The sequence below is a fragment of the Dermacentor andersoni genome, chromosome 1, assembly GCF_023375885.2.
Source record: "Dermacentor andersoni chromosome 1, qqDerAnde1_hic_scaffold, whole genome shotgun sequence".
Classification (NCBI taxonomy): domain Eukaryota; kingdom Metazoa; phylum Arthropoda; class Arachnida; order Ixodida; family Ixodidae; genus Dermacentor; species Dermacentor andersoni.
In genome coordinates, this window is record NC_092814.1 from 139,561,738 (window position 1) to 139,584,362 (window position 22,625).

The following is a 22,625-nucleotide window of genomic DNA, read 5'->3' on the forward strand; positions in this document are numbered from 1 at the left end:
CTGTCGGCGGCGTGCAGCGGCGCCTGCCAAATTGTTTGTCGTGGCCACCGCACGATGGCGCCACAATGCTTTGAAAAAGGGGGAGGGGTCCCTAAAGGCAGATGAGGAGACGGATGAGAGAGAGGGAATCGAGTCAATCGGCACACACTGTGATGTCGATACCAAGCTGAAGAAAATGGAGGCTTTCCAGGAAGAGCTTGTCAAACAGGTTGAAGAGCTCAAAAATCAGCTAAATAGGGAGCGTGATGCACGAAAGGTAGCGGAAAAAAGACTTGAAGCAGCCGAGGAAAAGCTGAACATGGCCGCCAATGTGAACGACAATGGTCGTGACAAAGGAACGCAGTCCCCCGACGTGAGAGGAGAGGGAATGCCAGAAAAGTAAGTGGAATGCGTTAGGGGTTAGCTGGTAAGAGCGGCACTTACCTTGAGGCCACCACGCGGAAAAAGCAGGAGCGCAGGTGTCAAAGAAATACCAAAGAGAAGCAACGTTCTCGTTGGAAAGGAAAAAAAGAAACCGAGAAGCTGGTTGAACAGGGAGATATGAGAAGTGATTGCTGAACGACAGAACGCATCCCGAGAGCACAGGCAGGCAAAAAAAGTGCAGCTGCTGCAGGAGGAAGTGGCCAGTAAATGGGAAATAAACCAGGAGAAAAAGTCTTCGGTTCAAATGCTGGCGCAAGCAAAGATAAAAGGTGAAAGTGAACCTTGCCTGTCAGAAATATGTGAGAAAAACAAGGCCGCACCTAGAATATTTTGGAACCACATAAAATTATTAGCCAGGAAGCCAACAACAGTACAACAACATATCCTAGACGAAGATGGAAACAAACTGGAAGGTGAAGCGGCAATAAATTACGTCCGAAAAGTAACAACCGAATCATTCCAAGGCAATGACGAGGTTGTACTTGAAGAAAAAAAGAGCAGGAAAGAGAACCAGGTGAAAAAGGAGCTGTTGCTGACAAATTTCAACTGGAACAAAGCCGAAGAGAAATTTCTAAGCACACAGCCACATCCCTAGACGAGGTTCCCGTTAGGCCGATTAATGAACTAGGGCCAAAAAGTAAGGAAGCTCTGGTGAAAACAGTCGAAAAAAAATTAAAAGATAGACGAATACCAGACAGTTGGCGACAAAGTAGAATGAATTTATTTTTTATAAAGGTAAGGGGAGAAAGATAGAAATCACTCGTATAGACCGTTGACCACTACATGGGTAATATACAGGCTAGCAATGCAGGCAATCAAATTAAAGCTGCAAGCATGGGCAGAGAATAATGGCATATTGGGAGAACTTCAGAATGGCTTCAGAATAAATAGGCGTTTGGATGATAACTTAGTTGTTCTTACTCAGTGTATTGAAATATCAAGAGTAGAAAGCAAACCATTATATGTGGCCTTTTTAGACATTAGAGGAGCCTATGACAGCGTTGAGCGCTGGAAGGGGAATGTCTAGGTGACGATTATCTAGAGCTTTTGAGAGAGATTTACCTAGAAAATACCGTTTGCGTTGAATGGGAAGGGGTGAGGAGCGAGGAGAAAGTTGATATCAACAAGGGACTGAGCCAGGGGTGCCCTTCATCCCCACTGCTGTTTATGATGTACATGGTGAGGATGGAGAGGGCACTAGAAGGAAGTAATATCGGGTTTAATCTCTCATACAAACATGCGGGTACAGTAGTTGAGTAGCAGCTTCCAGGTTTATTTGATGCGGACAACATTGTGTTGCTAGCTAACAAGCAAAGTGATTTGCAACGTCTGGCTAATATCTGTGGACAGGAAGGCAAGAATTTAGGTTTGAACTTTAGTGTTAGAAAATCAGGCGTTATGTTATTCAGTGAAAACAGGGAACAGACATTGGCAATGGAGGGCCAAGAAATACCTCAGGTAAAAGAATATAAATATCTTGGTATATTGATAAACGAAGGCAATAGATATATGGAAACACCGGAAAAAACAATAACAGTGAAGCGCAAGAGAAATGCAGCCATAATGAAGCACAGAGCGCCATGGGGATACAATAGGTACGAGGTGCTCCGGGGTATGTGGAAAGGTGTAAGGATTCCAGGACTTACTTTTGGAAATTCGGCTGTTTGCTTTGAATCAGAGGTACAATCACGACTCGATGGGAACCAAAGGTCCGTGGGACGCCTCGCATTGGGCGCTCACGGGAAGACTACAAATGAAGCTGTGCAGGGTGATATGCGCTGGACTAGTTTTGAAGTGAGGGAATCTCACAGTAAAATTGATTATGAAGAATGACTGAGGAATATGGAAGAAAGTAAATGGGCTGGGAGAGCGTTAAGGTATCTGTACAGGAAAAACATTGATTCACAGTGGAGGCAAAGAACTAGGAAGCTTACCAGCAAGTATGCGGCCTGTAGGGTGAGCAACACAGCAACAAAGAAGGTCAAGCGGAAAGACATAGAGGCTGAAATAATCTCATGGCTGGCGTCAATGGAAAAGAAACCTGCCATGAGTAACTACTTAAGAGGAAAAAACGAAAACAGGAAAGAAACAATTCATGATAACTCAAAGGGAAGCTCATTACTTTTCAAAGCGAAATCGGGATGCATTAGAATACGCACCTATAAAGCAAGATATAAGAAAGAAGAAACATGTGCTTGCTGCGGTAAAGCTAGGGAAATTATGGAGCATGTCTTACTGGAATGTGAAGATATGTGCCCAGCGGTCGATTTAGGCACTACTGGCCTCCTTGAAGCCCCTGGGTTCAGCGAGAGCAGTGGAAAAGTAAATATGTCCGCAATAGAAATTAGTTAGAGGCGATTGGAAGACTGGTGGAAGAAAAGTAGGTTCCTCGTCGCTTTTGCAGCTCCCTCTCCAGCTTATTGTACTGAAGAGGCGCCCCGTGCAACCATCCAAAGTGGGCGATGTAGACAAAGAAACATATCGCTTTAAAAGAAAAAACTAATGCAATAACTCATTAAATCAGCGAGTCGGACATCGTTATAACAAAAGCGGATATAGCGATATAATGGATATAAAGAAGTAAGTGAAAAAAAAAATTCTCCTTGCAATCCCCATAGAAATCAATGTATTTAAGACCTCGTTTCAAGAAAGTAAAATTGTCCTGCTAATGGATATAATGAACTAGATTTGCCTCAGAAATAATAATAATAATAATAATAATAATATTAATAATAATAATAATAATAATAATAATAATAATAATAATAATAATAACCTTTATTACAAATATTCAAATTGTACATATAATTTTGCTAGGTCTGCCGAAGCCTTCTGTGGGCTTGTATGGCAGAAACCTGGCAGTCAGGGCAATGCATTATGTACCTTATTACAGACAAACTAAATGTCCAAATAAAAAAAAAATTGAAAAAGAAACGTATCACAGGTTTTTCAAGTAAACATGCCCAGTAAACAACACTTAATGTTCAAATGAAAACACGTAGCACTCAACAACCATTAAAATTGAGTAAACAAAGCACAATATGTATACAAACTTACAACCTATCGAGAACGAAAAAAGAAAAAAAAATCGTGAGAACAGCGGAAACAGTCTGACATTCATTTCGGTAAAGATCACACTACAACAGAGACTTTATACAAGTGAAATCTATTCTATCATTGCCTTGAGGGCCTTTTTTAATCCCGACAAAGTTGTCTGATCCAGTACAGTACTGGGAAGGTTATTAAACAGGTGGGGGATATAGTACCTTCTTTGTCCTTTTCCATAACGAGTTCTTGTCCGAGGAACTACATATCTGGGATGACTACGCAAAGCAACACTTTTATGGACAGGTTCTCGGAAAGTATTGCTCCAGAAATAACGCATCACAATTGTTGAACGAAACAGAGACTCGAAATCGAGCATTTCTAAATCTCGAAATAAGTTATCTGTGGTTTGGTTGTACGCGACACTCTTTAGTATGCTTTTTAATAGGTTGTCAATTTTATGTTTCCAAAATCCGCTGCAATTAAAAAAACAGGGAATGCCGTACCTTATATGCGAGTAGCATAAAGCATGCACTATCACTTTTTTAATCTTGGTAGGTGCATAACTCCTTATACGGTAAAGGACACATGCAACATTACGTAATCGCGCACAAATTTGAGCCATTTGAATATTCCATGATAAGTCAGTCTCAAAGTATACTCCAAGGTACTTGACACTATCCGCATATTGTACTGGGGCACAAACACAGTCTAAGCAATCAGAACCGTGAAGGAAAACATGTTGACTTGTTACAAGAGCCTTTAACGGATTTCTAAAACATACTAATCGAGTTTTCCTAGCACTTACTTTTATACGTGTTTTTTTTTAAACCAGTTCATCACATTTTTTGTGTCGCTTTGAAGTAAAGCGACAGCTGCTTCGTACTGCATGTGTTTAGATACAAGCAACGTATCATCTGCATACTGGAAAATCGTACATGAAGTTGTTACCTGTGCCAAGTCACAAACGCACAAATTAAAAAGAAGCGGAGACAAAACGGAACCGTGTGGAACCCCTGCGCTAAGAAACCGCAAAGAACTCTTTTGGTCGCCAATACATACGATCTGGGACCGATTTAACAGGTAGTTTTGTATAAATGCATGGAAATGCCCCCGAAAACCGTAATTATGTAGTTTATCACGTAGAATACTGTGGCTTACCGAATCGAAAGCCTTTGATATATATAAAAAAAGCCCGCAGGCTACCTGGTTAAGTTCATATATTTGATATAGAAGATCCGATAGTTCTTCAAAAAGCTCATGCGTGCTTCTACCAGACACGAAGCCATACTGGGAAGTTGATAAGATGGTATGCTTTAAAACGAACCCCTCAATCGTTCCAAGCACGTGTCTTTCCAACAGTTGCGCTAAGAAAGGAAGAACAGAGATGGGGCGATAGTTCTCTGGCTTCTAAGCATCTCCGCCTTTAAATATCGGTATCACACGGGCTCTCTTTAGTGCATCTGGTATTATGCAAGTATCAAGGATTCTATTAAAGATAAAAAGAAGCGGATCGGCCAGAACTCTGACGTTGCGACATATGTCTTCTGCTCTTATGCCATCAAGTCCGACAGCACGGCTTTTTCTAGATCGATGCAACAATCGATACAAATCTTCTTTATTTATTGGTGGAAGAAATGCCGAATCTAGTATTGAACGAAGACCACCATTGAGACCAATGGGATCATAGGGTCCATCATCATCAGCGCAAACCGAAGAAAAGAAATCATTGAAGCTGTCCGCCAGATTTTGATTGATAGATCCGAATTTTTTTGTTAACGGGTCCAAATGCGTACCTGCATAAGAGCCTCTAAGCTCATTTACCACGGACCACATTTTAGCGGGTTTATAACGCAACCTTGAGCGATCGGAAAGCGCGTTTCCCCCTCTTGGCCGGCGGAGAAGGGATGCTTCGTTCCGGCCGCGAAGCTCTCCACATCTCTGTAAGGTGCCTTGTGGATGTCTCGTGCTGAAGATGCCCTCTCGGTGAGCGCATATTTCACCCCTCATCTTTTAAGAGGTTCAATACAAACAAGCATTTGTCTAGCAAACCAGATTTTTTTTCAAGGGAATTTTCCACGTCTCAGTAATTTCTCTCGTCGTATTCGAGTGCTGATTGCCGTGTTATAGTTTGTTAACGAAGCTTTCCCTCAAGTCTAAATATTTTAAGGCAGTTTTCCTAGCCTCTAAAGCCGCTCGAGTTCGCTCTTCTCCTTGAGCGGCCATTTTTCCTAGAAAGTATGCCTTCCAACTACTCTGCCCTTAAACTGGCTCTCTCAACTACTACACGCAGAGACAAAGCAACAGCGCGCGCATTAGATCCCATAGATGAGATGAATATTTACAATTAGTATTAGGGTTATAATTATATTCGAGTGCTGATTGCCGTGCTATCGTTTGCTAACGAAGCTTTCCCTCAAGTCTAAATATTTTAAGGCAGTTTGTCGTGTGCGTATCATGGCTACGCACGCTTATATCTCATTCCGTTTCTCTACCACGGCTGCGCTTTAAAACCACGGCGCTGCAGTTTTTGCTTTTCTTTTCTTTCTTCTTCTCCGCCCTTAAACTGGCTCTCTCAACTACTACACGCAGAGACAAAGAAACAGCGCACGCATTAGATCCCATAGATGAGATGAATATTTACAATTAGTATTAGGGTTATAATTGTATTCGAGTGCTGATTGCCGTGCTATCGTTTGCTAACGAAGCTTTCTCTCAAGTCTAAATATTTTAAGGCAGTTTGTCGTGTGCGTATCATGGCTACGCACGCTTATATCGCATTCCGTTTCTCTACCACGGGTGCGCTTTAAAACCACGGCGCTGCAGTTTTTGCTTTTCTCTTCTTTCTTCTTCTCCGCCCTTAAACTGGCTCTCTTAACTGTACTACACGCAGAGACAAAGAAACAGCGCGCGAATGCGATCCCATAGATGAGATGAATATATATATATATATATATATATATATATATATATATATATATATATATATATATATATATATATATATATATATATATATATATATATATATATATATAGAGAGAGAAAACTATCAGTCATAGCTCTCGTAGTATAGCCTTCTGGGCCGTTTCCTTTTTTTTTTCGAAAGTAGTCCTATTAGGGTTATTATAATTACACGAAGGTACTTCGCCCTCATCAGCAGCAGTCCTTGGTATAGTTATTCTGGCGGCTAGCTTCCCACGCTATGCGTGCCGCCATCGCACCTGGTTAAGCTTTTCCTAGACGCTAGAGCTATGCTTTGTCCGCGCAACCTTGAGCGATCGGAAAGCGCGTTTCCCCCTCTTGGCCGGCGGAGAAGGGATGCTTCGTTCCGGCCGCGAAGCTCTCCACATCTCTGTAAGGTGCCTTGTGGATGTCTAGTGCTGAAGATGCCCTCTCGGTGAGCGCATATTTCACCCCTCATCTTTTAAGAGGTTCAATACATACAAGCATTTGTCTAGCAAACCAGATTTTTTTTCAAGGGAATTTTCCACGTCTCAGTAATTTCTCTCGTCGTATTCGAGTGCTGATTGCCGTGTTATAGTTTGTTAACGAAGCTTTCCCTCAAGTCTAAATATTTTAAGGCAGTTTTCCTAGCCTCTAAAGCCGCTCGAGTTCGCTCTTCTCTTTGAGCGGCCATTTTTCCTAGAAAGTATGCCTTCCAACTACTTCCAAAAACCGAATATCGCGGACAACATGAGTCTCTTTCCACGTAAGTGTGAGGCTCGGAGGAGGAGCTGTGGCGCTTGAAAGTAGCCTGGGGCCTGACGAACCAACCGACTGAGCTATCTTTCCGGGCAACATCGAAGGGTCACGAGTTCAAATCACCTGTTATGTTCCTTTTTTTTTTTTCCGCCCCTTTTTCTTTCTTTTTTTTTCTTTCTTTTAATGTCTTTTCCTTTATTTTATCACTGTACGGGAACCCTCCTAAAAAAAAAAAAAAAAAAAAAAAGAAAGATATATATCTTCAAATATGTATGGCCTCACACTCACATGTGCAGGTCATAAATACCAGGTTCTCTAGCCGAGTGCCATCCATGCGGTATAACCGAGCTCAGATTGGTCCACCTTGACTGACCAAGTAGGGCACCACTGTAGGTTAAATGAGGCGTACAACTCCTGCGGGACCCGCCGTGGTTGCTCAGTGGTTATGGTGTTAGACTGCTGAGCACGAGGTCGCGGGATCGGACCCCGACCACGGCGGCCGCATTTCGATGGGGGCGAAATGCGAAAACACCCGTGTACTTAGAATTAAGTGCACGTTAAAGAACCCCAGGTGGTCGAAATTTCCGGAGTCCTCCACTACGGCGTGCATAATCAGAAAGTGGTTTTGTCACGTAAAACCCCATAAATTAATTTTTAATTTAACTCCTACGGGGACGGTAGAGTATCCGTCTCCAGTGCAAGAGGACCGTGATTCAAATCCCGGTGCCGCGCTATTCTCCACCGGAAAATACAAAAAAAAAACCGTGTGTTGAGAAAATTGCACAAACAGGCCTGGAGTGCGGCCTGATCCCGGTGACCAGAACCAGTAACGCACTCTCTCACCAGAGCAGGATTGGCCACCCTGGTGCAGTACTTGGCCACAACCTCCTATATGAATACAACAATCGAACCCCGGCCCTCAGTCCCCAGCAGCCGCGAAGCAACTGACCACGGCGGCGGTCAGATCTGTGACGCTGCAGAGGGTGCTAAGAATACCTGGCTCCGGACAGGCCGCCATTGGAATCTGAACCTGGCAACGTTTAACGTTAGAACGCTATCTAGTGAGGCGAGTCTAGCAGTGTTATTGGAGGAATTAGAGGGTAGTAAATGGGATATAATAGGGCTCAGTGAGGTTAGGAGGACAAAAGAAGCATATACAGTGCTAAAAAGCGGGCATGTACTGTGTTACCGGGGCTTAGCGGAGAGACGAGAACTAGGAGTCGGATTCCTGATTAATAAGGAAATAGCTGGTAACATACAGGAATTCTATAGCATTAACGAGAGGGTGGCATGTCTTGTTGTGAAACTTAATAAGAGGTACAAAATGAAGGTTGTACAGGTCTACGCTCCTACATCTAGTCATGATGACCAGGAAGTCGAAAGCTTTTATGAAGACGTAGAATCGGCGATGGGTAAAGTCAAAACAAAATACACTATACTGATGGGCGACTTCAATGCCAGGGTAGGCAAGAAGCAGGCTGGAGACAAGTCAGTGGGGGAATATGGCATAGGCTCTAGGAATAGCAGAGGAGAATTATTAGTAGAGTTTGCAGAACAGAATAATATGCGTATAATGAATACCTTTTTCCGCAAGCGGGTTAGCCGAAAGTGGACGTGGAGGAGCCCGAATGGTGAGACTAGAAATGAAATCGACTTCATACTCTGCGCGAACCCTGGCATCATTCAAGATGTAGACGTGCTCGGCAAGGTACGCTGCAGTGACCACAGGATGGTAAGAACTCGAATTAGCCTAGACTTGAGGAGGGAACGAAAGAAACTGGTACACAAGAAGCCAATCAATGAGTTAGCGGTAAGAGGGAAACTAGAGGAATTCCGGATCAAACTACAGAACAGGTATTCGGCTTTAACTCAGGAAGAGGACCTTAGTGTTGAAGCAATGAACGACAATCTCATGGGCATCATCAAGGAGTGCGCAATAGAAGTCGGTGGTAACGCCGTTAGACAGGAAACCAGTAAGCTATCGCAGGAGACGAAAGATCTGATCAAGAAACGCCAATGTATGAAAGCCTCTAATCCTACAGCTAGAATAGAACTGGCAGAACTTTCTAAGTTAATCAACAAGCGTAAGACAGCGGACATCAGGAACTATAATATGGATAGAATTGAACAGGCTCTCAGGAAAGGAGGAAGCCTAAAAACAGTGAAGAAGAAACTAGGAATAGGCAAGAATCAGATGTGTGCGTTAAGAGACAAAGCCGGCAATATCGTTACTAATATGGACGAGATAGTTCAAGTGGCTGAGGAGTTCTATAGAGATTTATACAGTACCAGTGGCACCCACGACGATAGTGGAAGAGAGAATAGCCTAGAGGAATTCGAAATCCCACAGGTAACGCCAGAAGAAGTAAAGAAAGCCTTAGGAGCTATGCAAAGGGGGAAGGCAGCTGGGGAGGATCAGGTAACAGCAGATTTGTTGAAGGATGGTGGTCAGATTGTTCTAGAGAAACTGGCCACCCTGTATACGCAATGCCTCATAACCTCGAGCGTACCGGAATCTTGGAAGAACGCTAACATAATCCTAATCCATAAGAAAGGGGACGCCAAAGACTTGAAAAATTATAGACCGATCAGCTTACTGTCCGTTGCCTACAAAGTATTTACTAAGGTAATCGCAAATAGAATCAGGAACACCTTAGACTTCTGTCAACCAAAGGACCAGGCAGGATTCCGTAAAGGCTACTCAACAATAGACCATATTCACACTATCAATCAAGTGATAGAGAAATGTGCAGAATATAACCAACCCTTATATATAGCTTTCATTGATTACGAGAAAGCGTTTGATTCAGTCGAAACCTCAGCAGTCATGGAGGCATTACGGAATCAGGGTGTAGATGAGCCATATGTAAAAATACTGGAAGATATCTATAGCGGCTCCACAGCCACCGTAGTCCTCCACAAAGAAAGCAACAAAATCCCTATAAAGAAAGGCGTCAGACAGGGAGATACGATATCTCCAATGCTATTCACAGCATGTTTACAGGAGGTATTCAGAGGCCTGGAGTGGGAAGAATTGGGGATAAAAGTTGATGGAGAATACCTTAGCAACTTGCGATTCGCTGATGATATTGCCTTGCTTAGTAACTCAGGAGACCAATTGCAATGCATGCTCACTGACCTGGAGAGGCAAAGCAGAAGGGTGGGTCTGAAAATTAATCTGCAGAAAACTAAAGTACTGTTTAACAGTCTCGGAAGAGAACAGCAGTTTACGATAGGTAGCGAAACACTGGAAGTGGTAAGGGAATACATCTACTTAGGGCAGGTAGTGACCATGGATCCGGATCATGAGACTGAAATAACCAGAAGAATAAGAATGGGTTGGGGTGCGTTTGGCAGGCATTCTCAAATCATGAACAGTAGGTTGCCACTAACCCTCAAAAGGAAAGTGTACAACAGCTGTGTGTTACCAGTACTCACATATGGGGCAGAAACCTGGAGGCTTACGAAAAGGGTTCTGCTGAAATTGAGAACGACGCAACGAGCTATGGAAAGAAGAATGATGGGTGTAACGTTAAGGGATAAGAAAAGAGCAGATTGGGTGAGGCAACAAACGCGGGTAAACGACATCTTAGTTGAAATCAAGAAAAAGAAATGGGCATGGGCCGGACATGTAATGAGGAGGGAAGATAACCGATGGTCACTAAGAGCTACGGACTGGATTCCAAGAGAAGGGAAGCGTAGCAGGGGGCGGCAGAAAGTTAGGTGGGCAGATGACATTAAGACGTTTGCAGGGACAACATGGCCACAATTAGTACATGACCGGGGCAGTTGGAGAAGTATGGGAGAGGCCTTTGCCCTGCAGTGGGCGTAACAAGGCTGATGATGATGATGATGAACGCGAGAAAAAAAATTATTACGATAGTAGTTCCTCTTAGAACAGCGCATCAATGCTGTAACTTTGTTCCGGGCTTCTCGATAGAGACATCTTAGTGTTTCGTCATCAGGGTGCTGTCGACACCGCTTCCACAAGTTTTCCTTTCCTTCAGTAGCTTTTATTATCCGATTGCTCAGCCAGTATAGGTGTGGTCTTCGTTTTCGAACCAAGACTGTTTTTCTACATGCCTTCTTTAAATCGGAAATCACCGCATAAAATTATTATATACACTGTTCGGACAGCTATTTGTTAGCATTGCGTTCCAGTCATATTGGGAAACTTGTCGGTCGAAATTAAAGCAATCAAATATTTCAATATATTGGGATTCCTTACTTTGGGATTGCTGGGAACTTGGGAATGAAAGCTGGCATCCTATAAAATAGTGGTCTGCCAGCTTTTTCGTCACTCGGACGGAACTGATATTTGAAAAATCTATTGAACGGACCATCACGTGGTCAATACAGGAAGTCACAACACGAGACAAAAGAAGCTCCTCTCGTGTAGCCTCGTTAATAACAGATTCAATGCCATAGTCAGCTAAGATGTTCAAGTAATTGGTGACCATGGCTTTCTTTAAGTTTAAAATGTCTATGTTAATGTCTCCAACGAGACAAACGTTCGAATTAGGAGGTAGACAACCGAGATTTTGCTTTAGTTCATTCAAAAATGCTTGCACATGTTCGGAGGGGGGACGATAAATCGCAGCTAACAACAAAGCCACATTAGAATTTTCCAAGCGGAAGGCGAGGCTTTCCGCCCCCGTAAAAGTAAACGTTGTAGTTGTAGTTACCCATTTAGACTTGATAAATACTGCTATTCCACCACCTCTCCTGGCCGTTCTCGTAAAAAAGTATTCTTGGTAATTCGGTAGACGAAACTGCGACAACATATCATCTTGAACATTTATCTCCGAGAGTACAAATGCATCCACTAAGGCCATGACGTCAGCAACATCGACAAGAAACTGATCCCAGTATATTCTTATGCTTCTTATGTTTATGTGAACGACTGAAAAAGAAGGCTTGCCACAGTCTTCGAAAATAGATCCCAAAGAACCGAAGTCCGGGAGAGAAATATAGTTTATCGCCATGAGTTTAAAGCATCTTATCGATGTCTGTGACCGAGGCAATCCTGTTGACAGGGCCTCCGTCTTCCTTTCGTGCAAAGATCTTTGCATTCCTTACCCAGACAAACTTTTAGCTGTTTTGTTTGCCTTTAGACCGAGTTTTCCAAAAAAGTTCCTTAGTAGCTTGGGTGAGGTTTTCATTGAGATACATAGCAGGTACATTTTTTGTCTTCGCCAATGGCACGAGGTTTGCCACGAGCAGCCAGCCAAGTGTCCCGCAAAAATGGGGACGAGAATCTAATGAGCACGATAGGCGTTTTATCTTTTCTGGCAGGTAAACGGTGGATCGCAACTATGTCGCGGGGTTCAAAATCTATTATTTCTAGCTTCTCTGCGAGATCCGCGATAGCAGTTCGCAAGTTTTCTCCCGATGAAAATGGAAGCCCGTGTAGCTCAAGGTTCGATAGTCTGTTATACTGCTCACAGCCATTAATATCAGCCCGCAACTGAACAATCTCAGTGGATTGGGTATTCACTGTTTCCGTCAGCGCCACAACTTGAGTTTCTAGGCTTTTCAAGGCCGAATCAGACTTTTTTGTCTGTATCGCAACAGTGACATAGGCCGAAGACAGAAACTGTACAGAGTTTTGCAGCTCAACTACAGTCTCTTTCAGTGATAGCACTTCATCTATTTTTGGTTTGAGAGCTAGGAGCTCGTCGAGCTTTTCTCGGAGAGGCAAAACAACAACCATCATGTCCTTAATACACCTTAGTTCTTCTCTGAAAGCATTTAATTCCTTTGCGAAAGAGCCAGGATCATCAGCCACTGCAGTTACTTGAGGATTAGCGGCTGTCATTAAGCTGTTATCGCTTGCAGGTGTTCTGCATTGCTTACATTTCCAGGCCTCTCTTTTTTGCCACGCCCATTGACGCAAACGTATTTTCAGCCACACCCGAACAGTTTTTGCCAAGGTGATAGCCTAGTTTGCAATCCAAACATGTTAGGAATCTGCCATCACCTGGCAGCTTCTCCGAGCACGATTGACATTTGGTTCGGTCAGGCATGGTCACATACACACACACAAAAAAAATGACAAGGCTGAATATACTGTTCGCTAAATACCTATCACATCAGCACAATGTTCAACACAATAAAGCACAACATACTTATAGCATCAACACAAGGTTCAACATAACTTGTCAGCAGTCGGCAGCACTGGCAAACAAATATGCTCTTAAAATTAATGGCCCACCTGCCAAGACAAACATGGCGATGAGTATTCGGTGACAGCTTCGCCACCGACTGCGGAGCACTGTTGCTCCGGAGCGTCTTTTATGGTCCGATGAGAGATCCAGGCGCCACGGTTCGGTGCGATGTGGAAGCTGGCAGCGGCCACTTTGGACAGCAGCTTAGCGGGCTATCAGAAACGTCGCCCAAACTTTCCAGCTGAATGCTCGGGTCATGCCTGGGACGAAGAATGGCGCAGCCGCAGAAGCTTGTTCCAGGTTAGTTCACAGCGACCAAAGCAGCACCTGCCAAGACAAACGTGGCGATGAGTATTCGGTGACAGCGTCGCCACCGACTGCCTATAATAATAATAATAATAATAATAATAATAATAATAATAATAATAATAATAATAATAATAATAATAATAATAATAATAGTAATAATAATATACTTGACCCTTGCAGACCGAATAATATGGCTTTCGGTGGGGTTCAGCCTATATTCGATTCCTGCAACACGGACGGATTCATACAGGGCGTGGGACCTACGAATTTTTTCTTGTGTTTACGGGGTGTTGGAAGCGCCCTGCAGAATGCAAATGTTGGTTTGAATGCAGTATTGCCTTAGGGGGGGGGGGGTAACTCCTCATTAGGTGCGAAATTGTACGAAAAAGAAGGAAAACAGGAAATAAGATAATAAATTCAAGGGTACTGTTGAGAATAGCACATCCGAAACGCTCGCGCCCTTATTGGTATCCAGGCATGGGAGTATGCACTCAATTCCGAAGAAAGGATCAATCAACATCGCACTCGGCATGAATTATTCATGCCCGAACGACAAGATACAACCCCCCCCCCCCCCATTTAGTCTTTCTTGTTCTCTTCCACCCTTTTCTTTTACAGTTTAACTTTAACTTTTGACGAAATTATTAGGCACAGATCTTAAATGAACAAGTGGAGATTTAATTATAGCTCTGACATGTCGAGATTACCCGGCGAGCTCAGGATTCAGCCTTCGCGGCTGATGCATACGGCATTCTTTCCGACCTCGAGTTGACGTAAACATTGACCACAAAGAATCAGATCTGCAAGAGGAACGATGAAGTCAAGAAAGAGAAAAGGGCAGGCAGTGTAATTTGATCTGTTGCGCCGAAGAAAACTCGCACCTTAGTTGATATAGCCTAATAGAATTTAATAGGGCGGACGCAGGCACACAAGGGCAAATTTTGTTTGTCCCCGCCTCGTTGTAAAGGACGAGGAATACACACTAAGCTCTAAAAGGCTGCCGAGCAGTTAACGTTCGCCGATGAAAAAAAGCCTAAGGCAACATTTTTTTTTCTTCCCAAGGCCCAGGAGAGAAAACTGCAGGGCGTGGTGAGGCTCTGATAAGTCCTCAGAAGAAGGCGGCACCCTGTCTGAATTGTCTCTGGCCAGGCAACCATGCCCGTGTAAATCGTGTCAGACGGTATTGCTTCGTCCCGGGTGTCGGTAAACAAACTGCATGTGTGTTGATCTGGCGAGCAGAGATTGCCGGACACTTAGTGGAAGCGCGACGCTGTCATCCTACGTTTCTCGGGCATTGTGTTATATTTAGTCATTTACTCTAAATACCGGCACGGGCATTACATAGGGGTGGGATGGATCACAAGTCAAACGTGATTACATAATAAACATCGCTAAATGTCTTAAACAAAGATATATATACATAAACGAGAGAAGAAGGGAAACAGAGGAACTAGATATTTCTTAATCATGCCATATAAAGCCAAGAGACAACGAAATTACAGAAAGCATCAGGGAAATTAGCTGTGGTTGAAATTTAAATGTATAAAATAAGAAAGAAAATGAAAATGAAAGTGGACGAAAAGATAACTTGCCGCCGGTGGTAGCTGAACCCGCCATGGCTCTAAGTGTCGCTGGCGAACACTCCGAGGGCTAGATCTAGTAAACACAAATACCCAAGCTAGTGGACGGTTTGATAGCCGTCGTGGTATCACAATTGGTAGTGCCACTCACGCGCAATGCGGGAGTTGTGGGTTCGGCTCCCACCGGCGGCAAGTTGTCTTTTCGTCCACTTTCATTTCTGGACTATTTGGGGCCTCGCACAGACAAGTACGGGCAGCAGTCAAACTGAGAACAGAACATGGAATCCTCAGCACCCCACCAAACAAGAAGCTCCTCCCACACTTGGATAAATGACTTTTACGAAGATGATAGTGTTTCATATTGTCTCCCGTTGAAGAAAGATGTAATAGCAGGCCTACAAAGGCGACTGTTTCTTTCAATTTAAAGAAGCTATACGCAGAGTGGAAAAGGAATCATAACATAAAGTGTGGATTTTTGATGTTTGCAAGTTTGCGACCCCCAAACTGCGTGGTAACAGGGGAAAGGGGCACACACTCCATTTGCGTCTTCATAGATCACCAAAATTTTCAGTTGGTGATTCACAATTCTGGATTAAACAAGGCCTTGGAAGAAATCTTGGCATGAACTGCATATAACACAAAAAGTGAAGATCGGATGTAAGGGAGGTGTCAGACCTTCCGTGGTGCAGATAGCGCGGAAACGGCGCTCCGTAACAGCCAGTACTTAACAATGCAGAAGTGGGCCACATACATGTACCGCAATGTGTAGGTTGCGTACGATGCAAACTCGAAACTCTTCTTCTAATACCGGACTATTTTCGCGAGAAAGTTTTGGAGATGTTAACGAAAGTTAAACTTCATCATTCTATCAGCAAAAAGAAGCATCCTACCTTCGTGATGCATAATCAAAGCCGGGGGCGGATTACTCAGCGTTCAAAGCGTTCAAGTGAACCGGGTCTTCCGGGCTTAGGGGGCCCCCGAGGACTGGACTGCCGACGAGAACATGATACTTCTCCGAGCCGGCCGGATGCGCGCAGTCTGTCCGAGAGCACCTATAGCACCTAACACCTCTGACGCGTTCAGCGATCCTGCCGTTCAGCAATTCAGCGAGCCTGCCCGTACCGCCGCTGCTTCAACTGCTTGTGACGCTGCGATCTTACGGCGCAGAAACGTTTCAAGTCATCACCGGCAATCTTATTAACGTTTCACAACCATGCCACTATCCCGCATAATAAGCCGTGTATCACATATAATCGCTGCGCGGTGGTTCCGCGAGCTCGTAAAGATTCCACATGCTGTTGAGGTCGATGAGCTGACCACGCTCTTCTTTGGCGAAGTTCACCTTCTTCATGTCCACAGCGGACAAAGCGCTCAAAACATATGAACTGCAACACGGTTAACGCACGCTGGGCGCACAAAACCAGTAGAAAAGAAGCGCTAACCAAGCCACACACAAGGTGCATAACCAACTAACAGGTGTAGACGTCAAAATATCCACAGAACGGCTTAACGGGTGCTACTTGTGGCCAGACAGACAAAAAGCGATAAGCCGACAACCGTTTGCAATATTGATTTAGCTTATTGGGCAACGCTACTTTGCAAACCTTTAGACATTTACGTTACCGTTAACATCACGATCATTTATTTGTGCTTCAGTTCACAAAACAAAAATGAAAACTTTTCTAGCCTGGTCCCCGTGCGCGTCACTTAACAAGAAACGTGACACTTTTATAAGTGCGCCTTAAGTGCAGCTTCTGAAACTCATCACGAATTTGTACTTTTTCTGTACATTCATAAGAGAACGTTTCGTCAAGTTTAACTTGAGTTTAAGGCTCGTTCTTGAATACGGCGGTAAAAGAAACGGCAGCGCAATGGGTGCAACTCGCGCACTATCCGTAGCTACGCAGGAGAATAAAATAGCAACACGCCAAACCTTAGAGAAGGCTCAGCTTCTAGCCGCGCCACAGTGGACGTAGACAGAGTGCAGCCGGCGCGAAGCTTTCGCTAGAGTTTTGTCCGCAGGTTGACTAAGTCTCGTGTGTGCGCGCGACCAGCGAAACCTTCATGTTCTGAACCCCTCTAGTAACTTCTAGTTACTAGAGGACAATCGGATCATCTGCTGACCTTAAAGGTAAGAGGTTCAAAAATTACATCTGATATGAGTATTGGAAGCAACTCGAAGAGCATTTATTATATTTGATGTCGAGTCATTGACACGGGAACATTAATATAGCTTAAAAGTATAGTGGACACTTTTCCTGTGAGATTTGTAGAGCTGCTGTTTTCGCTATTTTGTGAAGATTGAAGCACAACCCACTTCCCTGCGAGGCCCTTGGGAGCATTAAAATAATATTCAGCGGATTAGCATTTGAAGACTTTTAATACGAATGCAATGACTGAGGGCGCGAGTTTGCTTTTCCGTTGCTTCCGTCATTATGAAATAGTTCTATGCATAAGCATCAGATAGAATATTTAGGTGCAGTTTTCTAATTACCTTATTCACAGCGGCAGGTTTCGCCAAGCTTCGACATCTTCTGTTCTATTTTTGTCGTCTTTGTAGACTGTTGGTCTCCTTTCATTCGACTGAGCGAGCGTCGCTGCAGGTGCATCCCGGGTGCTATAACGTAAAGCTATTCCAAACTTTTCTATTCCAATTCTGCAATCAACCTTCCGCTATTGGTCAAAAGCTTTTTTGAACCACCCCCACTTCGCCTGTCTGTCAAGCCAGGGGTGCTATGCAGGATGCGCCGAGTTTGGCGAAACTCGGGATCTTCACGAGCTCTGGCGACACCCCAAGATGAAAGCACAAATGGTACGGAGACACAGTTTATCTTTCGAGAAGCCTCCAGTTTTATTGGTTTATCTAGATTCACTCTGGGTGGCTATCATTCCTTGGGCGTTGCCTTCTGGGCAGTCGACAAACTGGGGCTCACGTGATCATACCGTCGGTGCATGGTCGCGCCTTCTTTCACTTGTTTGTCGTTCCACCAAGTGCATTACACGCACAAGTGAGTTATAAAACAAATGCATTTAATACAATATTATTAGTTAGTTTAACGTGGTTTAAAAGCATTTTAAAGCTTACAAGGTGTACACTGAATATGTATTCGACTAATTTGTAATTTAGTACGCTTCACATTATACCACGAGGGAACGCTGTGGTGGCGTCATCACATACATTCATCGGGCGAGCATGGCGGCTAAACATCGAAGAGGCCCAGTGTAAACAAACTCGTACAACGAGCTTGCAGTGCGCGACGTAGTGATCAGGCTCGACGATGACCACTATTTCTTGGATAGTTCTGTTCCTCCGTGAGCAATCTTTCCGTGCACCCCGAAAGACTGCGAATAGCTTAGGCGATTGTACAGATCGCAACGCGTACTTACTGTTCACGGCACAATCCTGAACAAACAACTTATCCGGTGCTGCTTCTGTGAGTGCGCTGAGTTCCTCCACTCTGCGTGACTGCGAGTGTCACGAATATTGCATAGTGTGTGCAAAAGGAAGACAGCCGATATAGCTACGATGCGACAAGGAGGTGATGCCGACGATGGATCTCGCAACCAACACAGTGACGGAGGCATCGACAAACTGCAGATAAGTATATTTCTACTGTTTCATATTTAGCATAATAATAGTGCACGGATTAAGTCACTTTCGTAGTAACGAACTGAATATCCTCCAGTTTAAAAAAGGCATTGAGAGCCAATGAGTGTTCGTGCTTTTACATGTACGTGGGCCCGCGAAAATATGGAAAAGATAAAGGTAACCTTCACTAACTTAGTGATATAACAGAAGTTCATCAGTGACATTCAGCCCGCAGAATCTATGGAAGAGTAGCTTTATCCAGGTGAAATATCAATCGCAGGTACTGATATAAAGCAGGAAACTTATACAAAAATTTCATGGTTTGAACAGCACATGGGAGGCATTACCGAATCGTGATCGCCACGTTACCGATATCCTTGAAAAATGTTTAGAATCGTTGCATTCTACCGGTTATGCAATATGGGACATAAACCTGGAGGTAAACAAGAAAACTTGAGAAGTCGAGGACTGTGCAGAAAGCGAAGTAACAAAAATTGTTGGAGATAGCATTAAGGCAGGAAGACAGTGGCGTAGTAAACCGTAGCAACTGATATGCTAGTTGAGATTAAGAAAAAAAATGGAATCGGTGGGCAGGCCATGCACATCTTCAATCACTTGTTGCCAATTTATAACAGGTGATTACATTAGCGTGACAGAATGGATGTCAAGGAGAGAGAACTGCAGCCGAGGATGGTAGAAAATTGCGTAATGGGACAAAAATATGATGTTTGTAGGCATAGGATGCAATCAGCTCGCATAAGACGGGATTGTAGGGAGCGCCATTGATTTTGAAGTGAACAAAAGTAGGTTTGTGGTGCTGACAGTAGAGACTCGTGAAGGTTCGAGGACACGTCAGCTGTTGGCACACTAATAAACATTACAATTGGCTCTGAAAAATACAACCCGTTATAAAAAATAAAGCAATGTTGTCCCGACAAATTGTTTTATTATGCATACACTAAAGGCTTCCACAGTCAAGGGCAGTTAGTACCAATAGTGCAATGAGCATTTTTATTTGTAAATAATGGTTTATATGCGGTTGATTCATTCCAACAATCCACTTTTTTTGCAGCAAAACATTCTGCTGCTGGAGGCACTCAACCGCCTGGTGGCAGTAGGCGAGCGCCAGGCACATGCTCTTGAGAGTGTGGCAAGGTCCAGAGGGCTGCTCTGCAACAGTAGGATCAGTGCACTCACTGCTTCCCAGTCGAGCCCCCAGAACACACCTTATAAAGGAGCTTTCAGTTTATTATTTTGTTTATTATTCAAGAGCATAAATAAAATTATTGCAGTAAACATAGTGCTGTGCATATTGGGACACTTGTAACATGCACTTGATGTCTCTTCAATATGGGCAAACACATAAGACAACCTGGACCGTGTAAATGAAAAAGACACTAATGCAGCATATACGTCATTGTGCTGTTTGTTCTTTCTATGTGCAAGAATACAGTGGGTATTGATTAGCCACAAGATGAACGGTGTGTGTATTTCACAATGAGAAGACAGGAAACGGCATGACCTTAATAATGCTATCACCTATAGACTGTGCACATGAATGCAACACTCCCCGATTTAAACGTGCCATTACATGCACATTCGATACCACATATTCTTTAACAATGTCATATATTTGCATGTACTAATTTTCACACAGCTTAAGTGCATGCATAGCTCACTTGTGATGTATCCATTTCATAGGCCAAATAATTGTACACTTTGTCCTTTTGTGTTGTATGAAAAGCGGCATCCTCTAGTCGGATACAACTTCACAAGACAGGAGAGGCCCCGCTCAGATGACCAAAGCGCAGCAGCCGATTGCCTCCACGTCTAAAGAAATAGTCCCTCTCCAATGAGCGGGTATTAGTGCGTCCAGCGGCATGACGTCAGTGTAGAGTGTGTGCCCATTGGTGCAGGCTTGTGTTCACCTGCCGTTGAAGTGCAGATTCTGCGGCCTCCTAAAGTTGTATCCGACTATAGAATCACGTAATGCCTTGCACTGGTTGCATAGACTTTAGCAACTTGATAGCACACAATGATCAGGAACAGAAATCTATAAAGGCACCCAAGCAAAGCTGGCTGGCCACACTTCCTATGAGGGGCTGTAAACAGTTCTCACCAAATATTCCCATGACATCCTTGAAAAAGAGGTGGTGTTGGGCACTTTAGAATCAAAAACAGATTACAGTGAATGTTGTGTACCACGTGAAAACAAACTGAGCTTGGTTATCTGCACAGCATGTAATGAAAGCTTGTGCTTCACATAGGAAACAAAGTGCTCTGTCCAGTACAACTGTCGAGTTTGCTGTGGCACCTATTATGTCATTAGTGTCAACATACAAATTTTCAAAGGCCATTCATTTCACCATTATTTTTGTATGATGGTTCTTTTAATCAGTGCTTGTATTACATGAGCAGGTGGATTTGAAAGCAAAGCTTTGTTTGCAAACCTTCAGACTTCCATAATTGTGTGGCAAGGCACTGGCATGGTGTCGAATAGCTCACACTTCCTCGGTCCTGCACCAAAGAGGCCCAATGCTCTATTTGAAGTTGGATCGCACAATTCGACGGCACACAAAGAAGAGTAATACACACAGCAGAGCGTTCTGCTGTGTGTATTTCTCTTCCTTGGTCCTGCACCAAAGAGGCCCAATGCTCTATTTGAAGTTGGACCGCGCAACAATTCGTTGGTACACAAAGAAGAGTAACACACACAGCAGAGCGTTCGGCTGTGTGTATTTCTCTTCTTTGTGTCCCGTGGAATTGTGGTGCAATTCAGCTTCAAGCTTCTATACCGATACAACGAGTCTTCGACCTCACCAATGATCTAGTTATTAAGCCACAATGGCGCACATCTTTGAAATGTCCCAACACGAATTAGCTTTCCAACAAATCAACACAAGCATAAAATTTTGCTGCACAGGTGTATGCACGTGCCATATTCTGTACCACTCAACTTGCAGGAATCAAAGGGGCAAGCATTAACCAGCCTTACTGCTGCCGTTACCATCATCATCATGACACCAACAGAAAGACAGTGCTGCGTTTCAGTAAAGGGAGTGCCGGAGGGAAAGGCGTGACAGCGAGGCTTGAGGCTCACAATAAAAATAGCATTTACAAGACATGTTCAATGCCAAAATATGCTGCATATTGCTCATCCTACTTTCACATTGCGGCAAGCTTTTACACGTTTGAGCATGTCACAGTTTGTGTAATCATTGCTCTAAAGCTGTACAAAAGGTCTATTCACTCTGAAATCTTTATTTATATCATGGCGGGTTAAAGACCCACTTTTCATTGGCGTCTGCACATTTCTCCCGATATGTAATTTTGCCTTGGTGGTTCACAACATCTTCACGCACACCGAGTTCTGCAGAGCATTGGATCTGCATTGTTCTACTGCTGAAGAATTAGAGCCCTATTATGAGACGAAAATATACGATTTGTCCATACAGAATAACGCTGCCCCCCCCCCCCCCAAAAAGAAATACACTGAACCACTGGCACATGCACCAACAGTGAACACAGCAAACACTCTGAAGGATTTTCTTCATGCAAGCCAGCAAACTAAGATTCTCAATGCATTTTCATTTTGCCATAAATGCATAGGCACAACCGGCTTGGCGCGACATCCGCATCTCGCACTGCAACAAATTGTGCAATGCCTTGCTGTTTCATAGTGTGGCCGATAGATGACGCATGACCAAAATTCAGCATTATGCATACTAAGTAACTTGTACTAAGTGCTAAGTAATCTCATAAAAAAACCCAAGTTCTTTATGAGATTAGCATTCACAGGGTACTTCA

At 43.7% G+C, this 22,625-nt stretch overlaps 1 long non-coding RNA gene across 1 annotated transcript; it reads right to left on the reverse strand.

Annotated features, from left to right (window-relative positions):
* Positions 1 to 19,801: 19,801 nt before the first annotated feature.
* LOC140215257 (uncharacterized) lies at positions 19,802 to 22,326 on the reverse strand. The gene is made up of 2 exons (XR_011892206.1): positions 21,269 to 22,326; positions 19,802 to 19,988 (listed from the first exon to the last, which is right to left on the reverse strand). It is a non-coding gene; the product is annotated as an uncharacterized lncRNA (long non-coding RNA).
* Positions 22,327 to 22,625: the final 299 nt, after the last annotated feature.